Source organism: Balaenoptera physalus, assembly GCF_965194825.1.
Source record: "Balaenoptera physalus genome assembly, chromosome: 3".
Lineage (NCBI taxonomy): Eukaryota > Metazoa > Chordata > Mammalia > Artiodactyla > Balaenopteridae > Balaenoptera > Balaenoptera physalus.
In genome coordinates, this window is record NC_138890.1 from 58,816,854 (window position 1) to 58,839,330 (window position 22,477).

A 22,477-nucleotide genomic window follows, 5' to 3' on the forward strand; every position below is an offset into this window, starting at 1 on the left:
GGATAGGTGTTAGCTCTTCTCTAAATGTTTGATAGAATTTGCCTGTGAAGCCATCTGGTCCTGGGCTTTTATGTGTTGGAAGAGTTTTAATCACAGTTTCAATTTCAGTGCTTGTGATTCGTCTGTTTATATTTTCTATTTCTTCCTGGTTCAGTCTTGGAAGGTTGTGCTTTTTAAGAATTTGTCCATTTCTTCCAGGTTGTCCATTTTATCAGCATATAGTTGCTTGTAGTAATCTCTCATGATTCTTTGTATTCCTGCAGGGTCAGTTGTTACTTCTCCTTTTTCATTTCTAATTCTGTTGATTTGAGTCTTCTCCCTTTTCTTCTTGATGAGTCTGGCTAATGGTTTATCAATTTTGTTTATCTTCTCAAAGAACCAGCTTTTAGTTTTATTGATCTTTGCTCTTGTTTCCTTCATTTCTTTTTCATTTATTTCTGATCTGATCTTTATGATTTCTTTCCTTCTGCTAACTTTGGGGGTTTTTTTGTTCTTCTTTCTCTAATTGCTTTAGGTGTAAGGTTAGGTTGTTTATTTGAGATTTTTCTTGTTTCTTGAGGTAGGATTGTATTGCTATAAACTTCCCTCTTAGAACTGCTTTTGCTGCATCCCATAGGTTTTGGGTCATCGTGTTTTCATTGTCATTTGTTTCCAGGTATTTTTTGATTTCCTCTTTGATTTCTTCAGTGATCTCTTGGTTATTTAGTAGTGTACTGTTTAGCCTCCATGTGTTTGTATTTTTTACAGTTTTTTTCCTGTAATTGATATCTAGTCTCATAGTGTTGTGGTAGGAAAAGATACTTGATACGATTTCAATTTTCTTAAATTTACCAAGGCTTGATTTGTGACCCAAGGTATGATCTATCCTGGAGAATGTTCCATGACCACTTGAGAAGAAAGTGTATTCTGTTGTTTTTGGATGGAATGTCCTATAAATATCAATCAAGTCCATCTTGTTTAATGTGTCATTTAAAGCTTGCGTTTCCTTATTTATTTTCATTTTGGATGATCTGTCCATTGGTAAAAGTGGGGTGTTAAAGTCCCCTACTATTTTTGTGTTACTGTCGATTTTCGATTTCATGGCTGTTAGCATTTGCCTTATGTATTGAGGTGCTCCTATGTTGGGGTCATAAATGTTTACAGTTGTTATATCTTCTTCTTGGATTGATCTCTTGATCATTATGTAGTGTCCTTCTTTGTCTCTTGTAATAGTCTTTATTTTAAAGTCTATTTTGTCTGATATGAGAATTGCTACTCCAGTTTTCTTTTGATTTCCATTTGCATGGAATATCTTTTTCCATCCCCTCACTTCCGGTCTGTATGTGTCCCTAGGTCTGAAATGTGTCTCTTGTAGACAGCATATGTACGGGTCTTGTTTTTGTATCCATTCAGCCAGTCTATGTCTTTTGGTTGGAGCACTTAATCCCTTTACATTTAAGGTAATTATCGATATGTATGTTCCTGTTATCATTTTCTTAATTGTTTTGGGTTTGTTATTGTAGGTCTTTTCCTTCTCTTGTGTTTCTTGCCTAGAGAAGTTCCTTTAGCATTTGTTGTAAAGCTGGTTTGGTGGTGATGAATTCTCTTAGCTTTTGCTTGTCTGTAAAGGTTTTAATTTCTCTGTCAAATCTGAATGAGATCCTTGCTGGGTAGAGTAATCTTGGTTGTAGGTTTTTCCCTTTCATCACTTTAAATATGTCCTGCCACTCCCTTCTGGCTTGCAGAGTTTCTGTTGAAAGATCAGCTGTTAACCTTATGGGGATTCCCTTGTTTTTTTTTTTTTACCTTGTATGTTATTTGTTGCTTTTCCCTTGCTGCTTTTAATATTTTTTCTTTATATTTAATTTTTGATTGTTTGATTAACATGTTTTGGCATGTTTCTCCTTGGATTTATCCTGTATGGGACTCTCTGAGCTTCCTGGACTTGACTGACTATTTCCTTTCCCATATTAGGGAAGTTTTCAACTATAATCTCTTCAAATATTTTCTCAGTCCCTTTTTTTATTCCCCTTCTTCTTCTGGGACCCCTATCATTTGAATGTTGTTGTGCTTAATGTTGTCCCAGAGGTCTCTGAGACTGTCCTCAATTCTTTTCATTCTTTTTTCTTTATTCTGCTCTACGGTAGTTATTTCCACTATTTTATCTTCCAGGTCACTTATCCGTTCTTCTGCCTCAGTTATTCTGCTATTGATTCCTTCTAGAGAATTTAAAATTTCATTTATTGTGTTGTTCATCATTGTTTGTTTGCTCTTTAGTCTTCTAGGTCCTTGTTAAATGTTTCTTGTATTTTCTCCCTTCTATTTCCAAGATTTTGGATCATCTTTACTATCATTACTCTGAATTCTTTTTCAGGTAGACTGCCTATTTCCTCTTCATTTGTTTGGTCTGGTGGGTTTTTACCTTGCTCCTTCATCTGCTGCGTATTTCTCTGTCTTCTCATTTTGCTTAAATTACTGTGTTTGGGGTCTCCTTTTCACATGCTGCAGGTTCGTAGTTCCCGTTGTTTTTGGTGTCTGCCCCCAGTGGGTAAGGTTGGTTCAGTGGGTTGTATAGGCTTCCTGGTAGAGGGGACTGGTGCCTGTGTTCTGGTGGATGAAGCTGGATCTTGTCTTTCTGGTGGGCAAGACTGTGTCCGGTGGCGTGTTTTGGGATGTCTGTGAACTTATTATGATTTTAGGCAGCCTCTCTGCTAATGAGTGGGGTTGTGTTCCTGTCTTGCTAGTTGTTTGGCATGGGGTGTCCAGCACTGGAGCTTGCTGGTCGTTGAGTGCAGCTGGGTCTTAGCGTTGAGACGGAGATCTCTGGGAGAGCTCTCACCGATTGACATTACGTTGGGCCAGGAGGTCTCTGGTGGTCCAATGTCCTGAACTCGGCTCTCCCACCTCAGAGGCTCAGTCCTGACACCTGGCTGGAGCACCAAGACCCCATCAGCCACACAGCCAGGTACGTGGGGAGTTTCTTGCCTATTGGGAAGTCTGAGGTCTTCTGCCAATGTTCAGTAGGTGTTCTGTAGGAGTTGTTCCACATGTAGATGTATTTTTGATGTATTTGTGGGGAGGAAGGTGACCTCCACATCTTACTCCTCCGCCATCTTGAATGTCCTCTTCCTCCTTCCTTTTTAAGGTTGAGTAATATGCCATTATATGTATATACCATATTTTTTTTATCCATGGACACTTGGGTAGTTTCTACCTTTTGACCATTGTGAATAATGCTGCTATGAACATGGGTGAACAAGTATCATTTCAAGTCCTTGCGTTTGGATATACACCCAGAAGTGGAATTGCTAGTTCATACAGTAATTCCATTTTTAATTTTTTGAGGAACTGCCATACTGCATTTCCACAGCAATGCACCATTTTACATTCCCACCACAAGAGTTCTAATTTCTCCACATCCTCACCAACACTTATTATCAGTTTTCTTTTTTTTATAATAGCCATGCTAATGGGTGTGAGGTGGTATCTCATTGTAGTATTTATTTATTTATTTATTTACTTATTTATTTAGCTGCACTGGGTCTTAGTTGCAGCAAGCAGGATCTTCGTTGTGGCATGTGGGCTCTTTAGTTGCGGCATGCGGGCTCTTTAGTTGCGGCATGTGGGCTCTTAGTTGTCGCACGCAGGATCTAGTTTCCTGACCAGGGATTGAAGCTGGGGCCCCTGCATTGGGAGCACAGAGTCTTAACCACTGGACCACCAGGGAAGTCCCCTCATTGTGGTTTTGATTTGCATTTTCCTACTGGTCAGTGATGTTGAACATCTTTTCAGGTACTTCTTGGCTATTTGCATACCTTCCTTGGAGAAATGTGTATGTAAGTCATTTTTGAATTTGAGCTGTTTGTGTTGTTGTTGAGTACAGCAAGGTGTTTTACACGAGTTTAGTCCTTTCTTCCCACAATGCTCCCAGAGTCTCCTCTTAATGCCCCTGCCAGGCACAGACTCAGGCCCCGCCTCCTCTGCTGGCATCCCAAGGCACCTCAGACTGATAAATGAAACCTGCAACAGTAGCTAGACAAGAAATAACCAAATGCAGAAAGGAGGGAGGGGAAGGCCAACTAAGAGGATAAACAAACAGGCTCCAATTCTCTCAATCCAGTCCTTACTAAATTGGGCACAAAATGTCAGTGCCTCAAATCCAAATGTGAAGTGATTCATATGAATTTCACCTTTGCACTTCACAAAGGGAATGTGTCTTTGCACATTCTAGGAGCATCCTCCCTACATCCCCTCACAATGGAACAGCAGCAGCAAGGACCAGAAGACATAAGAAAAAGAGGGGCCTGGAAGGATGGTAGGTCCTGTGCAAGCAGCCTTTGGGGAGCAGAAACGTGTCTGGGGGAAGAAGCAGGAAGAGTGATTGCTCCCCCAGCATATTCTCCAGAGGTGGAATTTTAGAACAATAGTGTAATAAGTAAGTTGATGTTAATAAGGCAATTGCAGCCATGATGAAAAGTTGTGTAGGGAAGAAACGTGAGAGCAAAATCAGGAGACCTCCTAAAATGGCAGCCATCCATGAGCCACTTTTTAAGCATACTTGCTCCTCTGACAGTGACCCCAGCCCCATCCCAGGTTCCTTCCCCTAGACATTAGAATAAGACTATAGCTCTTCACCAGGAAATACTACATGCAGGTTCCCAGGCACCATCTCTGGAGATGTACCCTCAGTGGGTCTGGGGCAGGGCCTGGGAACCTGAATTTTGGCCCCGCTGCCCAAGATGATGGCAACGCTAATGGCTAGAGCCCATACCTTGAACCCCGCTGGCTACTCTCAGTGGCAAGAGACTCCCCTGGGCTGTCCCCAGTCTGTGAGACAGCCACCATAGTCTCTATTCCCCCTTTCCCTTCCCCAATACTGGGAATGATTCCTGAGATGATGAACAGAAAAATTAGGGGTCAATGACTTATTACCCCAAGACAACAGGATTCTTCCCTCCCCAAAAGAATTTGCTAAGGGATGCTTTCACTTTTCAGGTGCTTGCTCTTAGGTGTTTGCCAGATTAAGAGTGTGAGAAGTTTGGCAGATGGCATTCAGGGGAGAGGTGGAGAGCATTTAAGATCCATGGCAAACTGGACATCACTGAGCAACGAAGATAAAATGAGAATCACAGGCTAAAGTTACAGAGAGATAGGATTTGGTTTATACACTTGTCAAGAACACATCCATTTGTAACCATAATAATAATGGCTCATGAGCCAGGCCCTGTGCTAAGTGTTTTATTCATTAATTCATTTAAAAATATATTTACATAAGTAAACGTGTACAAAAATATAAACAGAGGCTGTATTTACAGATGGTTGCAAGTCAGTCAAGCAGTGTAGCCTTCTGTTTTAGCACTTGAGTTCTAGACAGCCTCAGGTTCAAGTCCTGGCTCTGACATTCATTAACTGTGTGACCTTAGCAAGAAGGATATCCAGACCTCAGTGTGCTCATCTGAGAAATAAGGCAGCACGTACCTCACAGGACTGTTCATCTGATTAAAGGAGATGATACATGCAAAGCTCTTAGCACAGTCTCCGGCATGTGGTAAAACAGCTTATGAGTGTATCCAATGGTTGTTATTATCGTTGTTGCTGCCAGAGTAGAGTTTGAGTCCCCCATCCTAAAGCAGGGCAAGAGTTGGGTCTACAGCCACTTCTGACTTCACACATTCCCACCAAGATACAGAGGAAATCCAGGGGATGCTTTCAGGCTAGTGTAGTTGCCGAGGTGGTTACCAGAGCTGGAAACAACCCGCCACCAGCATTCATACTGGATAACTCCTCCTGCACAGACAGTATGTCCTAGAAACTGCAGAGATCTGTAAGATAGATGTGAGGTCACTCTAAGAATTAAATGAGGTAGTAGAGAGCCTAGCACACAGCAAATATTCCATCATTATTAGGCATTGTTATTATCTATCATTTTGTAAGATATTTGCTATAGTGTCTCTAAAAACATGACTTCATTAATAATAATTCACATTAATTGAGCAGTACTCCAAGAGCCATCTCTTGGGTCTGCATGCCCAATACCTTCACCTTTTCCTGATGATAGCAACTCATTTACCTCTGGGGAACTTCCTCCCTCCATCACAGTCCTCTATTCCAGCTCCTGACAGTCAGTAATCAATCGTTCCAGCCTAATCAGCCAGAGGTGACCAAGAACAAGCCTGTGGCCTGATGGAATCAGATTTCTTGGCTCCAAGCAGTGAGGTGGGGCACTCCAGAGGACCCACAGAAGGATGGCAGCTCTTTTGTAAGTTTTGGGCTCCAGCTCAAGGATTCCAAGGAGGGTCAAAGAGAAGTGGGAATCAGTTCTGGACTGGTTGCTGTCTTGGACTCAGGACTGAGAAAAGCAGAGATTAACTAGGGATGGAGCGCTGTCATGAGGTGAGGCCACAGAGCAGTTGGTTATCCGTGCAGTAAGAGATGAGAATAGCAAACCAGGATTTTGCTTTTGTCTCTGTCAAAAGTCAGAAAGCAGCAGTCACCCAAAGAGAGGTCCTTGTGGCATTTCACAGCTGCTGCCTGACTGTGGGAGAAACACAAAGCTGTGGCTTTGCAGCTGGCTTTATCTCCTCTGTCCTCCCAGCCAGCTTTTTTTTCTTTTTCAGTCCAAGCTGATTTTCACTTTCAGCCCCAACTGTGACTTTGTACAGAGACACCCTTCCTCAAGACACTTGACTGTCATTTGCTAGAAAATTGTCCTAATGAGAATTCAATCCTCTGATGACTGTGACGTGAAAGAACCCCCTGGAGCGTGCAAAGCCCAACCTGCAGTGATAGGCAGAACCCTGCCACACCAACAGAGGTTGGAGCTGGGTCATCCAAGACAGAGCCCCAGGGGAGGCCGAGCTACAAGCCTCTGGTGCTGAGATGCCCATCACTTCCTGGCCTCTTTCCAGCCTCCCAGAGGACTGATTGTTTAGCTATTCTTTGCATTCTGGGAGCTATCCCAATCTTTATCCAGTAATCCTTGTTAAACCAAGCCACTGAGTTTCTGTTGCTTGCTACTCCAGAATCCTAAATGACCCATCTCTGTAAGCCCTGTGTTGGCTGCTGGGGATAGAGGAATAAGATGCAGGCCCACCTGGATGTGTTCACTGACTACCTGTGACTAAAGGGAGTGATTATTCTCATGACAAAAAAATTCTTCCTTTTGTAAAATAATTCACTCCTGGGTCCTCCCTTCCTCCCCCCATCCCTCATTTTGTAAACTTCACGATGGCTTACTCTATCCCCAGTGCCAGACCTGCAACAAGCCCTCAGCGGATTCACTGAATGAATGAATGAATGGATGGTGTGATCATCTCCATTTCTACAGATAAGGAAAAAGACAATGGATGGTGTGATCATCTCCATTTCTACAGATAAGGAAAAAGACAATGGATGGTGTGATCATCTCCATTTCTACAGATAAGGAAAAAGACAATGGATGGTGTGATCATCTCCATTTCTGCTGATAACGTATTAGCAGATGCTTTCAATAAGTGGTAGAGCAGACATTCAAAACCAGGTCAGCTTGTGTCTTCCCTGCACTACACCACACTGTGTTTCTCTTATTCACCTGAAAAATGAGCTCTCCTTTTCCTGGATAGGAGAAAGCCAAGGTACCAAGGAGAGATTCTAATATCAAAACGTCACATTCTGATTTGGCGGGTCCTCTAAAAGTTAAACAGAATTCCCGTATGACGCAGCAATGCATTCCTAGGTACACACCCAAAACACTGAAAACAGGTACCCAGACAAGCACACATACACTTACGTTCACGGCTGTACTAGAGCCACAAGGTGGAAACAGCCCGAAAGTCCATCAGTGAACGGATGGATAAACAAACTGTGGCAGATGCACACAATGGAATGTTATTCGGCCATAACAAGAAACGAAGCACTGATGCATATTATAACGTAGATAAACCTCAAACACATATGCTATGGGAAAGAAGCCACACACAAAAGGTCACATATAGTGTGATTCGATTTATATGAAACACCCAGAATACATAAATCCACAGAGACAGAACACCTATTTGGTGGTTATCAGAGGTTGGGGGGAGGGGGTAATGGAGAGAAACTGCTTAACGGGTAGAGGGTTTCCTTTTGGGGTGATGAAAATGTTTTGGAACTAAATAGAGGTGATGATTATAAAACACTGTGAGTGCACTAAATGCCACTGAATTGTTCACTTTAACATGGTTAATTTTATGTTAGGTGAATTTCACCTCAATTTTTTTTTTTTTGCCGCACCATATGGCATGCGGGATCTCAGTTCCCCCACCAGGGATTGAACCCATGACCCCTACAGTGGAAGCGTGGAGTCTTAACCACTGGACGGCCAGGGAAGTCTCTCACCTCAATTTTTAAAAAATCACATTCCAGGGGCTGTGCTGGCACTCAGAACATCAAATGTTTCCCATGGCACCTATGCTTAATGCTGTTAATTGGTTTTTAGGTTGTGCCAGAGAAGCCCTCTTTTGGAGGCAGTATGGTCAAATGGCTGGAGTACAGACAGCCTTGGTTCAAACCCCAGATCAACTACTTATGTGACCTTGGGTGAATTTCTAAACCTCTGGTTACCAGGTTTCTCATCAGTGAAACTGGAATAAGGGTATCTACCTCATAGGGTTGTTTTAAGGACTAAGTGAGATTATAATGCATGCAAAGTACTTGGAACAGTCCCTAGGACACGATAAATGCTCAGTGAATATCAGCTGCTATAATTATGATGATGATCCCCTATAGCGGGTTCACTGTTTCCAACTCCTCCATTTTCAAAAGTTTTTGTCATACTCTCTGTTATACATCTTATGCTGCAGAGATCTGTTTCTGCCAGGAAAGGAGCTGTTCTCCTCAAAGCAGACTGACTCCCCAAGGAGGAGACCTCCAGCAATGAAATTCCAAGGATGTTCCAGAGGGACCCTTTCCGGTTTTTATCTCCATCAGCAGTGGAGAGCTCCCAGGAAGTGAACTCGACACACGATCATTAGAGCGATCCCTGTTCCCTGTGGCTGCCTGCGCAATTCAGTGCACTTACTGTGAGCTCTGTTTCTTGGTCATTTGCTACGTGGGATGACATTGTTCCCCTCCCAGCCCCAGGCTAGTTCCTGTGCTCTCTGGTGTGGAGACTTGGAGATGTGGGAAACATCCCACACAGCTGGTTGGCCAGCCTCAGAGGTCCACCCTTGTGCAGACGGGTCACTAGGCTCAAAAAACATCCTGTCCACACCCTTAGCCTATCAAACCTGTGCCTCTCACCCATGCCCAGGTCACACATTCGATTTTTTAAAAATCATTGTTTTAAAAATAATTAAAAGTGTTCCGTTTGCAAAAGGATATGCCCTGAAAAGGAAGCCTCTTCTGCTCCCTGCCCTTCAGCCTCTCAGCCTTTCAGTTCCCCTCCCCCAAGATCATCATGACTGTTTCTTGAATATCCTTCCAGAGACAGTCGACACATATAGGAACATATATTTATTCCTCTCTGCATGACCCCCACGCATATTCTAGCACAAATGATACCATACATGGAATTTGCATCTTGTTTTTTTTTTTAATTAACTATCTATCATGGTAGTACTCATATTAGTTCACAGAACTCCACCTCATTTTTAATGGTTGCATTGTATTCCATTTTACAGGTACCCAAAGCTTTATCCAACCAGTTCCCGACTGATGGACATTTAGGTTGTTTCCAGTATTTGCCTTTAACAAGCAGGCTACAATGAATGCCCTTCTAGAAGGAAATGAGAATTCAATTTCCTTCTGTTGAGGTGAGGCTTCCTTCTCTTCCCTTAGCACTTTGCTCATAGAGTTGCCTGTACATACAGGACATGTCCTGTATTTTGTCCTGCGTCCTGTATTGACTGTCAGGACACCCTGAATGTCCTGTATTCAGCTTTTTTCAATAAATTACTAAAATGCGTCGGAGCTATTTTTCCTCCTCAGTAACTGGTGCTTAAATCACTTAAATGGCAACACCAGCTGAAAAGCATATCTCCACAAATAAAAATTCAACCTCTTATGATCTCCTGCAGGTTTAGCTGAGGGAAATAAAAGGGGAGACTGAGAATTAAAGGTACTTATTTTCATATGCAGGAAAGGAGAACACCGTTCTTTGGCCAAAGTCCCAAGCTGTGACCAGTAACCGCGTTGATGAGAAATCACTTACGATTTTTGTTCTGAAAATCAGCCAATCAGCGATACTCTCACTTCAGTAACTATGCTTCTGGATGTGAACAAATCCACGACCAACCCTCCGAAAGCCAGCCAGTCAGTGACAGTCCCCACGCTCCTAGACGACAGCCAATCAGCAAGCGTCTCACTCCCAGGACCATGCTCGAAAGCCAGCCAGTCAAAGGCAACCTTGCTCCAGGGATACAGTAACGCAGCTGAAAGTCCTTACATCCTTAAATCCTTTCTCTTTTGAAAGTCCACCAGCCGCTGCACCCAGGCTCCCCAAAACCTTCCATAAAATCAGCTCTGGCTTTGCTGGGGAGACTTTGCCTTAAAAGTGCAGTCTCACTTTCAGGCAAACAGGAAGTTCACCTTTTTTTTTTTTTTTTAATCAGATGTTAAATTCAATTTATGTTAGCATGCAGTTTTGCAGCCCTTTCAACAGTTGGACCCAGTTTATAGTAAGTCAAGAGTTTGAACCTGTAAATGACAAATGCACTCTCACGGCTGTGAGATTATCAAATTCAATCTCTTTGATTCTTTAAGTGGTTTCTCTTACTATTTTTTAAACCTTCCTGCAATATTTTTTTTTACTGAGGTGTAACAGACATAACACTGTATTAGTTTCAATTGAACAAAATATTTGATACTTGTAAATATTGCAAAATGATCACCACAATAAGCCTAGTTAACATGTCACCATACAGTTAAAAAATATTTTTTTTGTGATGAGGACTTTTCAGATCTACTCTCTTAGCAGCTTTAAAATCTGCAGTAAAGTTGAACTGTTGTCACCATTACATTGTACCATTACATTACAGTCACATTACATCCCCATGATTTATTTACTTTATTGCTGGAAACCTGTACCTTTTGGTCCTCTTCACCAATTTCTCCCACTCCTTACCCCCTCACCTGTGGCAACCACCAATCTGTTCTCTGTATCTGTGAGCTTGGTTTTTTGATGTTGTTTTAAATTTCACGTATAAGTGTAATCATAGGCTATTCTTTGTCTTATTTTGCTTAGCATAATGCCCTCGAGGCCCATCCATTTTGTTGCCAATGGCAAGATTTCATTCTTTTTGATGGCTGAATAGTATTCCATTGTGTAATGTATACTGCATCTTCTTTTTTAAAAAATATTTATTTATTTACTTACTTGGCTGCGCCTCATCTTAGTTGTGGCAGGTGGACTCCTTAGTTGTGGCATGCAAACTCTTAGTTGTGGCATGCATGTGGGATCTAGTTCCCTGATCAGGGATCGAACCCGGGCCCCCTGCATTGGGAACATGGGGTCCTATCCACTGCGCCACCAGGGAAGTCCCTATACTGCATCTTCTTTATCTATTCATCCATTGATGGACACGTGGGTTGTTTCCATTATCTTGGCTATTGTAAGTAATGCTGCAGTGAACACAGGGTTGCATATATCTTTTTAAAAAAACATTTATTTATTTATTTGGCTGCACGGGGCCTTAGTTGCAGCACGTGGGATCTTCGTTGCGGCATGCGGGAATCTTTTAGTTGCAGCATGTGAACTCTTAGTTGCAGCATGCATGTGGGATCTAGTTCCCTGACCAGGGATCGAACCCGGGGCCCCTGCTTTGGGAGCTCAGCGTCTTAGCCACTGGGCCACCAGGGAAGTCCTAACATATATCTTTTCGAATTAGTGTTTTCGTTTTCTTCAGATAAATACCTAGGAGTGGAATTGCTGGATCGTATGGTAGTTCTATTTTTAATTTTTTAGGAACTTCCATACTGTTTTCCATAGTGGCTGCACCAATTTACATTCCCACCAACAGTGCACGAGGGTTCCCTTTTCTCCACATTCTCGCCAACACTTGTTATTTGTTGTCTTTTTGGTAGCAGCCATCCTGACAAGTGTGAGATGATACCTCATTGTGGTTCTGATTTGCATTTCCTCATGATTAGTGATGTTGAGTATCTTTTCATGTACCTATTGGCCATCTGTATATCTTCCTTGGAAAATGTCTGTTCAGATCCTCTACCTATTTTTAATTGGGATTGTTTGTTTGTTTTTTGCTATTCAGTTGTATGAGTTCCTTATATATTTTGGATATTAACACTTTATCAGAAATCTATTTTTCTGTATATATGAACCCCCAAATATAAAAGAGCAAGCATAAATTTTGTGCTGAACTTTCTGAGCAGTGAACATTTATTAAACAAGACAGAAATCCCTTTTGAAAGTTTCTGCAGTATGCATTTGTTCATTTAATATAAAAAAGATGAAAAATCAGACATAAGCCAGCATATATTAACAACTAACCATAAGAGATGTATGATTTCCTTAACTAACACTAAGGAAAGTGATAAACAATTTTTATTAGGAAAAATTCAGATTAAGAAGATAATACAATCACAGCAGAAATGTAATGGACTTCCACACCTGTATATCATCATCAGTCTTTCAACTCAAGTAAGTGTTTGGATGTACTACCACCAGAAGTGTTTTCAGGTTCCAAAATTGCAAACAAATTTTCAAATGCTAGGATGAAATCTACTGCCATAATAATAATAATATAATAGCTCCATTTATTACTACAGAGATTATCAAAGATCTAAATGTCTTACCCTTTTATGGCATAGCCAAAATGCAAATAATCACAGTGCAGAAACAAATGTTCCTTTGTGCAATATTTTTCTTATGAAAAAGGCTTGCATATAAGGCTACTGCAAGTAGAATGCCTTTCAGATGAGACTTTAGAAACAGTAAAAATTTTTGCAGACACTCTCTTATTGAGTTAAGAGTTAATCACACACACACACACACACACACACACACACACCCGAAAACCAAAAACAAAGGGACACGGGAAACTTTTGGAGGTGATGGATAAATCTATTACCTTGATTATGGTGATTGTTCCCCAGGGAATGCATATGCCCATACTCATCAAATTATACACATTAAATATACATAGTTATTTTGTATATATTTTAAAAAGTTAGTAGTGCAAATCAAAACCACAATGAGGGACTTCCCTGGTGGTCCAGTGGTTAAGAATCCACCTTCCAATGCAGGGGACACAGGTTCAATCCCTGATCAGGGAACTAAGATCCCACAAGCCATGGGGCAACTAAGCCCGTGCGCCACAACTACTGAGCCCACACACTCTGGAGCCTGCGCCGCAACTGGAGAGAAGACCACATGCCACAACAAAGAGCCCGAGTGCCGCTACGAAAGATCCCATGTGCCGCAACTAAGACCCAACGCGGCCAAATAAATAAATTAATTTAAAAAACCCCACCACAATGAGATATCACTTCACACCTGTCAGAATGGCTATTACCAAAAAGACAACAAATAACAAGTGTTTGTGAGGAGGTGGAGAAAAGGGAACCCTTGTGCACTGCTGGTGGGAATGTAAATTGGTGCAGCCACTATGGAAAATAGTGGCTCAAAAAATTAAAAACAGAACTACCATACGATCCAGCAATTCCACTCCTAGGTGTGAAGTGATACCTCATTGTGGTGGGGTTTTTAAAATTTGAATTTAATCTGAAGAAAAGAAAAACACTAATTCAAAAAGATGCACCCCGGGCTTCCCTGGTGGTGCAGTGGTTAAGAATCCTCCTGCCAATGCAGGGGACACAGGTTCGAGGCCTGGTCCGGGAAGATCCCACACGCCGTGGAGCAACTAAGCCCATGCGCCACAACTACTGAGCCTGCGCTCTAGAGCCCACGAGCCACAACTACTGAGCCTGTGCGCCTAGAGCCCGTGCTCCACAACAAGAGACACCACCGCAGTGAGAAGCCCATGCACTGCAACGAAGAGTAGCCCCCGCTCGCCGCAACTACAGAAAGCCCACACGCAGCAATGAAGACCCAACACAGCCAAAAATAAATAAATAAATAAATAATTTTTAAAAAGATGCACCCCTATGTTCATTGCAGCATTATTTCCAAGATATGAAGCAACCTAAGTGCCCACTGATAGATGAATGGATAAAGAAGATGTGGTACATATAATGGAATATTATTCAGCCATAAAAAAAGAATGAAATCTTGCCATTGGTGACAACATGGATGGACCTGGAGGGCATTATGCTAAGTCAGATGGACAAAGACAAATACTGTATGATATCACTTATATGTGGAATCTAAAAGCAAAACAAATGAACAAACATAACAAAACAAACACAGAGAACAACAGGTGGTTGCCAGAGGGGAGCGGGGTGGGGGAATGAGAGAAATAGGTGAGGGAGATTAAGAGGTATAAACTTCCAGTTACAAAATAAGAGTCATGGGTATGAAATGTATAGCGTGAGGAATATAGTCAATAATAATGTAATATTTTTATATGGTGACAGACGGTAACTAGATTTATTCTGGTGATCATTTTGTAACATATAGAAATATCAAATCACTATGTTGTATACCAGGAGCTAACACAGTATTGTAGGTCAATTATACTTCAAAACCAAAAAAACTCAACATATACACACTACTATGTATAAAATAGATAATCAACAAGGACCTACTGTATAGCACAGGGAACTCTACTCAATATTCTCTAATAACCTATATGGGAAAAGAATCTGAAAAAGAATAAATATATGTAGGGACTTCCCTGGCAGTCCAGTGGTTAAGACCCACACTTCTACTGCAGGGGTGTGGGTTCGGTCCCTGGTCGGGGAACTAAGATCTCACATGCAGCACAGCCAAAAAATAAATAAATAGAATAAAAATTAAATTAAAAAAAATTTTAAAAACCCAAACTATCTTCCCTTCTAAAAAAAAAAAAAATTACATGTGCATCACAACCAATTCTAAGGTCATTGCTAATATCCTAATATGGTAAAAACATTTTTATCATGAAGCTGTGATTCACCAAAATATATATTTGTATTGAGACCTCAGAAACAATTTTATCTTGAATGCTGGATATTTTAACTAAATTTATAATTGTGTTTACATTAATTTTGGATGCTTTACCTTTGGCAGAATGAACTTCTTAAAGCTTTATTTTGATTCCATGAATTGGTTGAAAAAAAATCAAATCCCTATTGGAGTTAACTGATATACTTAAAACACTGGATGACATTGATATCAAACTGGCATCATTTAGCTGTCTGTAAGGTTGTTCTTTTGCCCATGGAGCCCACACATTAACAGTTATCACTTCTCTTTGGATATGTACAAGGAAACTTGGAATAAAAAATGAACAAGATTAAAACAAACTCACAGAAAAAGAGATGAGATTTGCAGTTACCAGAGGCAGGGGGTGGAGAGAGAGGGAGTTGGATGAAGGTGGTCAAAAGGTACAAACTTCCTTTTAAAAGATAAATAAGTACTAGGGATGTAGTGTACAACATGATTAATAATAATTAACACTGCTGTACATTATGAATGAAAGATGTTGAGTAAATCCTAAGAGTTCTTATCATAGGTAAAAACATTTTTTTCTTTTATTTTGTATCTATGAGATGAAGGAGGCTCACTAAACTTACTGTGATAATCATTTCATGATGAATGTAAGTCAGATCATTATGCTGTACACCTTAAACTTGTACAGTGCTGTATGCCAATTATATCTTAATAAAACTGGAAGGAAAAAAATTTCCCAAATAAGTGCCCCAAATACACATTTTGGCTGAATAACTGAATGTTTATATCAGTATTTGGCCAAAGTCAAGGTCAAAACGCAATACTACAATCACAGAATGAACTTCTTGGATATCAGAATAAAGTCGAAATTTTATTTTAAAAATAAAGAGTTAATGAGAAATTTTTACTACTTTTGTTGGAGATAATACAAATACAACTTTTGGTGGATGTTTCCATAAAGGCACAAACAACGTTTATTCAAAGTTGAAGCAAAGCATGAATAAGTCTATGGAAGGTGTTGGTGGTCCTTCCTGTGCTCTGCATAATGTGCTCAAGAGAACCTGATGTTGGGACTTCCCTGGTGGCCCGGTGGTTAAGACTCTGTGCTCCTAATGCAGGGAGCCTGGGTTTGATCCCTGGTCGGGGAACTAGATCCCGCATGCCGCAACAAAGATCCTGCAGTCCGCAACGAAGATCCCGCGTGCTGCAACTAAGACCCGGTGCAGTCAAATAAATAAATAATTTATTTTTTTTTAAAAAAAGAGTACCTGATGTCTTTTCTTTTGAGATTGAAGTAACTGTCATGCAATGTTGTCCTACTTCAGCATTTACACTATTCTAACTAAGCGATTTAAAGCTTTTTGTGATTTTTTTGGCATTCAGTATTCTTTACTTCTCTCACATTCAAAAACTACTGGCTCTCTAACAACTGCAGTTGAGAGAATCCTCCATTTATTTGAAGCACTCACATTATGCTTCAGTTCTGAAGAAAAGGACCCCAAAATTCTTGTTGGCTTTTTAAATAATGCACTGAATGAAGTTTGTTCCTAGTTTTCAGTATCAATTTAGCAATAGGATTATGCCAACAGTGTTACTGCAGTACTCCATTGCTTAAAGGAACTTGTTGAATTGTTAATGTGTTAAAGAAGAATTGATGGAAAATGTATCCCTTTTATTACCAAAGCTGTTCTTAAAAGGGACATTATGTGAGCAGGAAAATAAATTTCAGCCCAAAGTGGAAAATTACTGCAGCACTTGCTATGATTATCTTTTGAAATGGATCTCATCCATTGACAAATTCAATTCTTTTACATGGATGTTACTAAATACGCTTTTAGCGTGGAAACAGGTGGAATCATCAGGTGCAGTGTTGAAGACAAAAAGAATAAACACTGATGACAATGCTCCTTTTTGTTTGTGCACATTTTAAAAAGTTGTTGATCAAAAGGTACAATGTAACCCTGAAGAGTGGAAAAGCAAGTTATGCTGTGAAAGACTGTATTATGGGCTTCAACCAATGAAATTTGAAGAGTAATTCTCAGAGTTGTTAACTTTATGACAGTACGTGTTCTATATACTGGCTCATAATGCTAACGCTGAGCATGATTTCTCATTAGTGAATGTTCAATGGCCAAGAACATAATAAGTTAGATGTGACCACTAAAGAAATCATACCAAAATGTAAATGAAACACAGACTGTAACTTTGAGGAATTTTATAAGCAAATCCTGCAAAACAAAGATTAAGAGCTTCAGTAGTTGTGGCGCGTGGGCTCATTAGTGGCTCGCGGGCTCTAGAGCGCAGGCTCAGTAGTTGTGGCGCATGGGCTTAGTTGCTCCGCGGCATGTGGGATCTTCTTGGACCAGGGATCGAACCCATGTCCCCTACACTGGCAGGCAGATTCTTAACCACTGCGCCACCAGGTAATTCCCCAAAATATGCTTCTAGAATAAGTATGTATCATGTGATATTTTTCTTTTATCTCAAAGTACATATGCACAGGCAAGTAGCCATAATTCAAATTTAACTCGATATCCTGTGTTTTTGTTTCTTAACTCTGGAAACACTACTCCCCCAGCCTCAGTGCCTTCCTGCCTCTGATCATCCCTGTCTGTAATGCCACCCTCCTCCTCTTCAGCGACCAAACCCTGATTCTCTTTCAAGGCCCATCTCAAAACCCTAGTAATAATAATGATCCCTCAGTGACAGCTAACTCAGTGCCAGGCACTGTTCTAAGTGCCTTACATGTATTAAATCATTTATTCCTCCCCTAAGGTAACTACTCTTGGCAATAATAGTCCATACAATAAGGTAGGTGTTATTTTTCCTATTTCATGGATGAAGCAATTAGTCAGAAAGAAATTGACTTCCCAGAAGTTAACCAATCGGTAAGTGGTAGAGCTGGAATTCAAAGCCAAACAGTGTGGCTCTGGCATCCATTCCTGGATATGCCACCCAAGTCTGCCCGGCTCTGACAGATGTGGCTCTCTTGGGGCCCTGACCTGCTTCCCCATTTAATATTTGAACAACACAATCATGCAGTTTATTACATTGTCTTCCCCTTGTGAAGGAGCCTGAAATTACTAAATTTGTTCATATTTCCCCATTTAAAAGGAATTCTGCAATAGCCAAGAGGTAGAAGCAACCTCAGTATCCATGGACAGATGAATGGATAAAATAATATAGTATGTATGTATGTGTGTGTGTGTGTATGTATGTATGTATGTATGTATGTGAGGACACTGTGCTAACTGAAGTCAGTTGCAAAAGTCAAATACCACATGATTCCAAGTATATGAGGGAACTAGAGTAATTGAATTCATAGAGACAGAAAGTAGAACAGTGGCTGCAGGGACTCGGGGCAGGAGGAAATGGGGAAGTTGTTGTCTAATGGGTATAGAGTTTCAGTTTGCCAAGAGGAAAGAGAAGTGGAGATTGGTTGTACAACATGAATGTACTTAACACTATTGAGCTGGATGCTTAAAAATGGTTAAGATGGTAAACTTTGTATGTTTTTACCATAATTAAAATTTTTTTAAAAGAAAGAAGGAATTTCACCTTTGCCTTCTCAGCCTCTCCCCTCTCTTCTGCTCTCTAGGAAGCCAGTTTTGGGCAGTATCATGTCTAGGTTTTTGCAATGAAAGAGAGGAAAAGAGAGACACCTGGGAAGCCAAACCCACGTGTCTGCATCAAAAAAGACAGAGAAATTTACTGTGAGGAAGAGAATGGAGGTAAGTTGAAGGATGGGCAAGGTAGTCACCTACTTTGGCTGGTTATGTGGGATGGGGTGTTGGGGCAGATATTTTTTTAGTTAGGAGTTTAGAATGAGCAGTGGAAAAGGTTTCCTGGTAACAGTAAAAAGAATGAGGCAAGGAGAATTTTAAGAGGTGCTCTGAGTTCTGATTTGGATTGTCTTTAACATTCTTCTAGAGACATTACCAACAATTGTAATTGTTTTGGGTTGCCGGACTGTTTCTTTGAATATAACTCTGGTGAAAGGATAAAAATAATAATATGAGATTAAACTATGTGAAACTGCCAATATTTAGTTTTTTGACCCAGAAAAATGACAATTTTTGGATGATTCAATCTAATAAGTGATATTTATGGAGCAGCTGCCATGTGTCAGGCATAGTTCCAAATGCTTTCCACGTGACAATGTATTTTAATGCTCAAAACAACCCTATGAAGTAGGTACCATTATTCTCCCTATTTTACAGTTGAGGAAACTGAGGCACAGAGATTAAGAAAGTGCCCCAGCTAATAAGTGGTTGATCTAGCATCTGAACCCAATGGGCTCCAGAGCCAATGCTCTGAAACATGTGGGGCTTTGGCTTTTATGTGCAAGGTAGTGAGCTAGGTGGTATGGGAAATGCAAAGATCAGTGAGAAACATCTACAGGGAATGAAGGTAAGACATGGCCTCAGATAATTAGAAAACAGCAAGTAACAGGAAGAAAGGCTCAGCAGAAGCCTTGGCAGGGGATTCCACAAACATGGCGGAGGGCAGCACAACGTGGGAATGTGTGGTCTGAGGAATGGAGTCTCTGGTGGGTCAGATGGCGCACCTCCAGGCACAGGGGAGAGAAACAGGGGTTGAATCCCCTGCTTAACACCTACCCCACCTATGGAATTTTCCTGAGTGTGTTAAATATCTATTGCAGCATAACGAATGACTTTATAATTTAGCAGCTTAAAACAACAAATGTTTATTATCTCACAGCTTCTGTGGGTCAGGAATTCAGGACTGACTTAGCTGAGTGATTCTGGGTCAGGGTCTCTCATGAGATTTCACTCAATATACTGATCAGAGTGGCACACTTGTTACAAGTGACAAACCTACACATTATAATCACCCAAAGTCCATAGTTTACATCAGAGTTTACTCTTGTACATTCCAGGGTTTAGACAAAAGTATAACCACATGTATCCACCACTACAGAGTGGGAAGGCCTACCTTATAACCTGTAAGTCACTACCCTATAACCTCCATGCTCTACCTATTCATCCCACCCTCCCTGCTAACTCCTGGCAACCATCTTTTTATTGTCTCCATAGTTTTGCCTTTTCCAGAACATCATAGGGTTGGAATATTACAATATGTAGCCTTTTCAGTAACACACATTTATGTTTCCTCCAGGTCTTTTCATGGCTTGAAAGCACATTTCTTTTTAGCCCTTATTGTAATTACTGCTTTCAGCCATTAAGTTTTGGGGTAATCTGTTATGCAGCAATAGATAACTCAATATTCTTCCAGAGTCTCCCTTAACTAGCCTCAGGGAAAAAAAGATATTTATTTTTGTACTCCCTCATTCATTCACCCAACTTAAACCCAACAGAGTATATTTGGCTTTGGACATGGCTAGATCTAGGAAGCTCAAATGATGTCACAGGGCTTTGTATCTCTTTTCTATTGTTTCTACTTTCCTCACTGGCAGCTCTAAGCTTTCCTGGATTTCACAGCTCAAAATTCCTGTAGAAGAAAGGTATCTCCCCGCAATACCAACATAAACCCCAAGGAAGACCTGAGTCATCTGCTGTAACAGTGAGTCATGTTTTTAATCTCAAGACACAGAAAACTCTACCAGCAGTGGCTTAAATAAATACCACACGGATATTTGTTATTTCCTTAGAGGAAGTCCAGAAGTAGAGGCCTAGCACTTGTCAAACATCAAAGACTTAAGTTCCTTCTATCCTCCACTCTACCTTCATGCTTATTGCCTCATAGTTATAATATGGCTTCCCCAGCTCCAGGCATCACATCTGCCTTTACCACAGGAAGGAAGGAAAAGGAACAGAGACTGCATAGATGAACTCACAAGCAAAAAATCTGGGGTGGGAAGGGACTCACAATTCTTTTAGTTAGCCAACTTTAGTTCCAAAACAAGAGGATGGAAGGATGGGTATGGGTAACAGTTTAAACCCAGGCATGGAGTGGGAGGAGCCTGAGGAGGGCAGAAGGTTAGGGTAGAGAGTATTTCAGGGTTAGAGAGAGAGAGCTGTAAGGAGGGTAGGAGGAAATAAGGGGTATCAGTAACATGGCTAGCCATGCTATGCTATGCTAACACAGTCAGCCATCAGTTTCCCCAGGAAATTGGTTCCAGGACTCCCACAAATACCAAAATCCATGCATGCTCAAATCTCTTACATAAAATGACACAGTATTTGCATGTAACCTACATACATCTTCCCATACACTTAAAATCACCTCTAGACTACTTATAACACCTAATATAACGTAAATGCTATGTAAACAGTTGCCAGGCAACAAGCAAATTCAAGTTTTGCTTTTTGAGAACTTTCAGGAATTATTTTTTGAATATTTTCCATCTGAGGTTGGTTGAATCTGTGCATTTGGAACCACAGATATGCAGGGCCCACTGGTTTTCATTTAATGCTTACAACAGCTACATGAGGCCACTATTGCATAATTTCCACTCAATTCCCAAGTTCCAGATAAGAAAATGAAGAGTTGGAGAAGCTGAGTCACTGGCTTGAGTCACTCACTCAAGAAGTGGATATTGGCAAGACCAGAATTTAAACCCAGGCCTTCCTGATTAGTCCGTATGCACAATCAAGAGCCTCCAGACTTAACAGACACCTGCACTGGTTCCCTACAGAAAGGGTAACTCTGGGGAAACAGGCCCAGTTAAAGTCACATGAAATCACTTCCTGTACCATCTGAGGGCAACTGCTGCAGACCTGGAGGTATGATCTGAAGTGTTTGGAGACTGGGGTGGGAACCTCACTGTGAAACATCTGCAATCCTCAGGCTGAGATGAGATTTCTAACTGAATTAAAGAAAACAAAAAAACAAAAGACACCTACACCAACACTGAGGCCAAAGAACAAGTCCCTCAAACTGTGTTAGCTCCACCGCCCGGGCTCATCAGGGCCTCACCATTAGAAGCCCACTCTCTCAAGCTGCTCCGCAGCCGCAGCGAGGCCCAAGGAAGAGGCGAGCCGAGTCACGGGAACTGCAGGATGTGGTCGCCCAGCTGACTGTGGACCACACGTGTGGTGTGTTCTCATTTCTGTAAAATACAATGTAAGGATATTCACGAAAAATCACTGAGGATGTAGTCTAACCTGTTAGCAATGATTACCTTAGGGTGGGGAGTAGAGGAGACCAGGGACCTACATTTTTCTCTAGTTCATAGTGCTGTAAAGATGGATTTTTTTTTTTAAGGTAGAAAAATCCAATTATATTTAAAACAAAAAAGCAGTAATATCTAGGTAAATAAATGATATCTAAAAAAATAAACTGAAGGCAGAGCCAAGCCCAGCCTAGAGGAAGCGATTCTGCTCTTCCTCCCGCGCCCCACCCCTAGCACTGAAAACCCTGCCGCAGCCCCCGGCCTTGGGGACTGCATCCCTGGGAGCGACCTGGGACCCCCCAAGTCTCCCTCCTCCACCAAACCAGTCTCCAAGCCCCGCCCCCCACGGCTTCTCCGGTGCCTACACAGCCTCTGGC

The 22,477-nt window shown here is 41.2% G+C and overlaps 1 long non-coding RNA gene across 2 annotated transcripts; it reads right to left on the bottom strand.

Moving 5' to 3' along the window:
• Positions 1-1,767: 1,767 nt before the first annotated feature.
• Positions 1,768-22,350, bottom strand: LOC309657208. Of its 2 annotated transcripts, none has more exons than XR_014261700.1 (2): positions 21,905-22,350; positions 1,768-5,801 (listed from the first exon to the last, which is right to left on the bottom strand). It is a non-coding gene; the product is annotated as an uncharacterized lncRNA (long non-coding RNA). The 2 variants fall into 2 exon arrangements; XR_014261701.1 differs by having other exon boundaries at positions 1,768-6,514; positions 21,905-22,330.
• Positions 22,351-22,477: the final 127 nt, after the last annotated feature.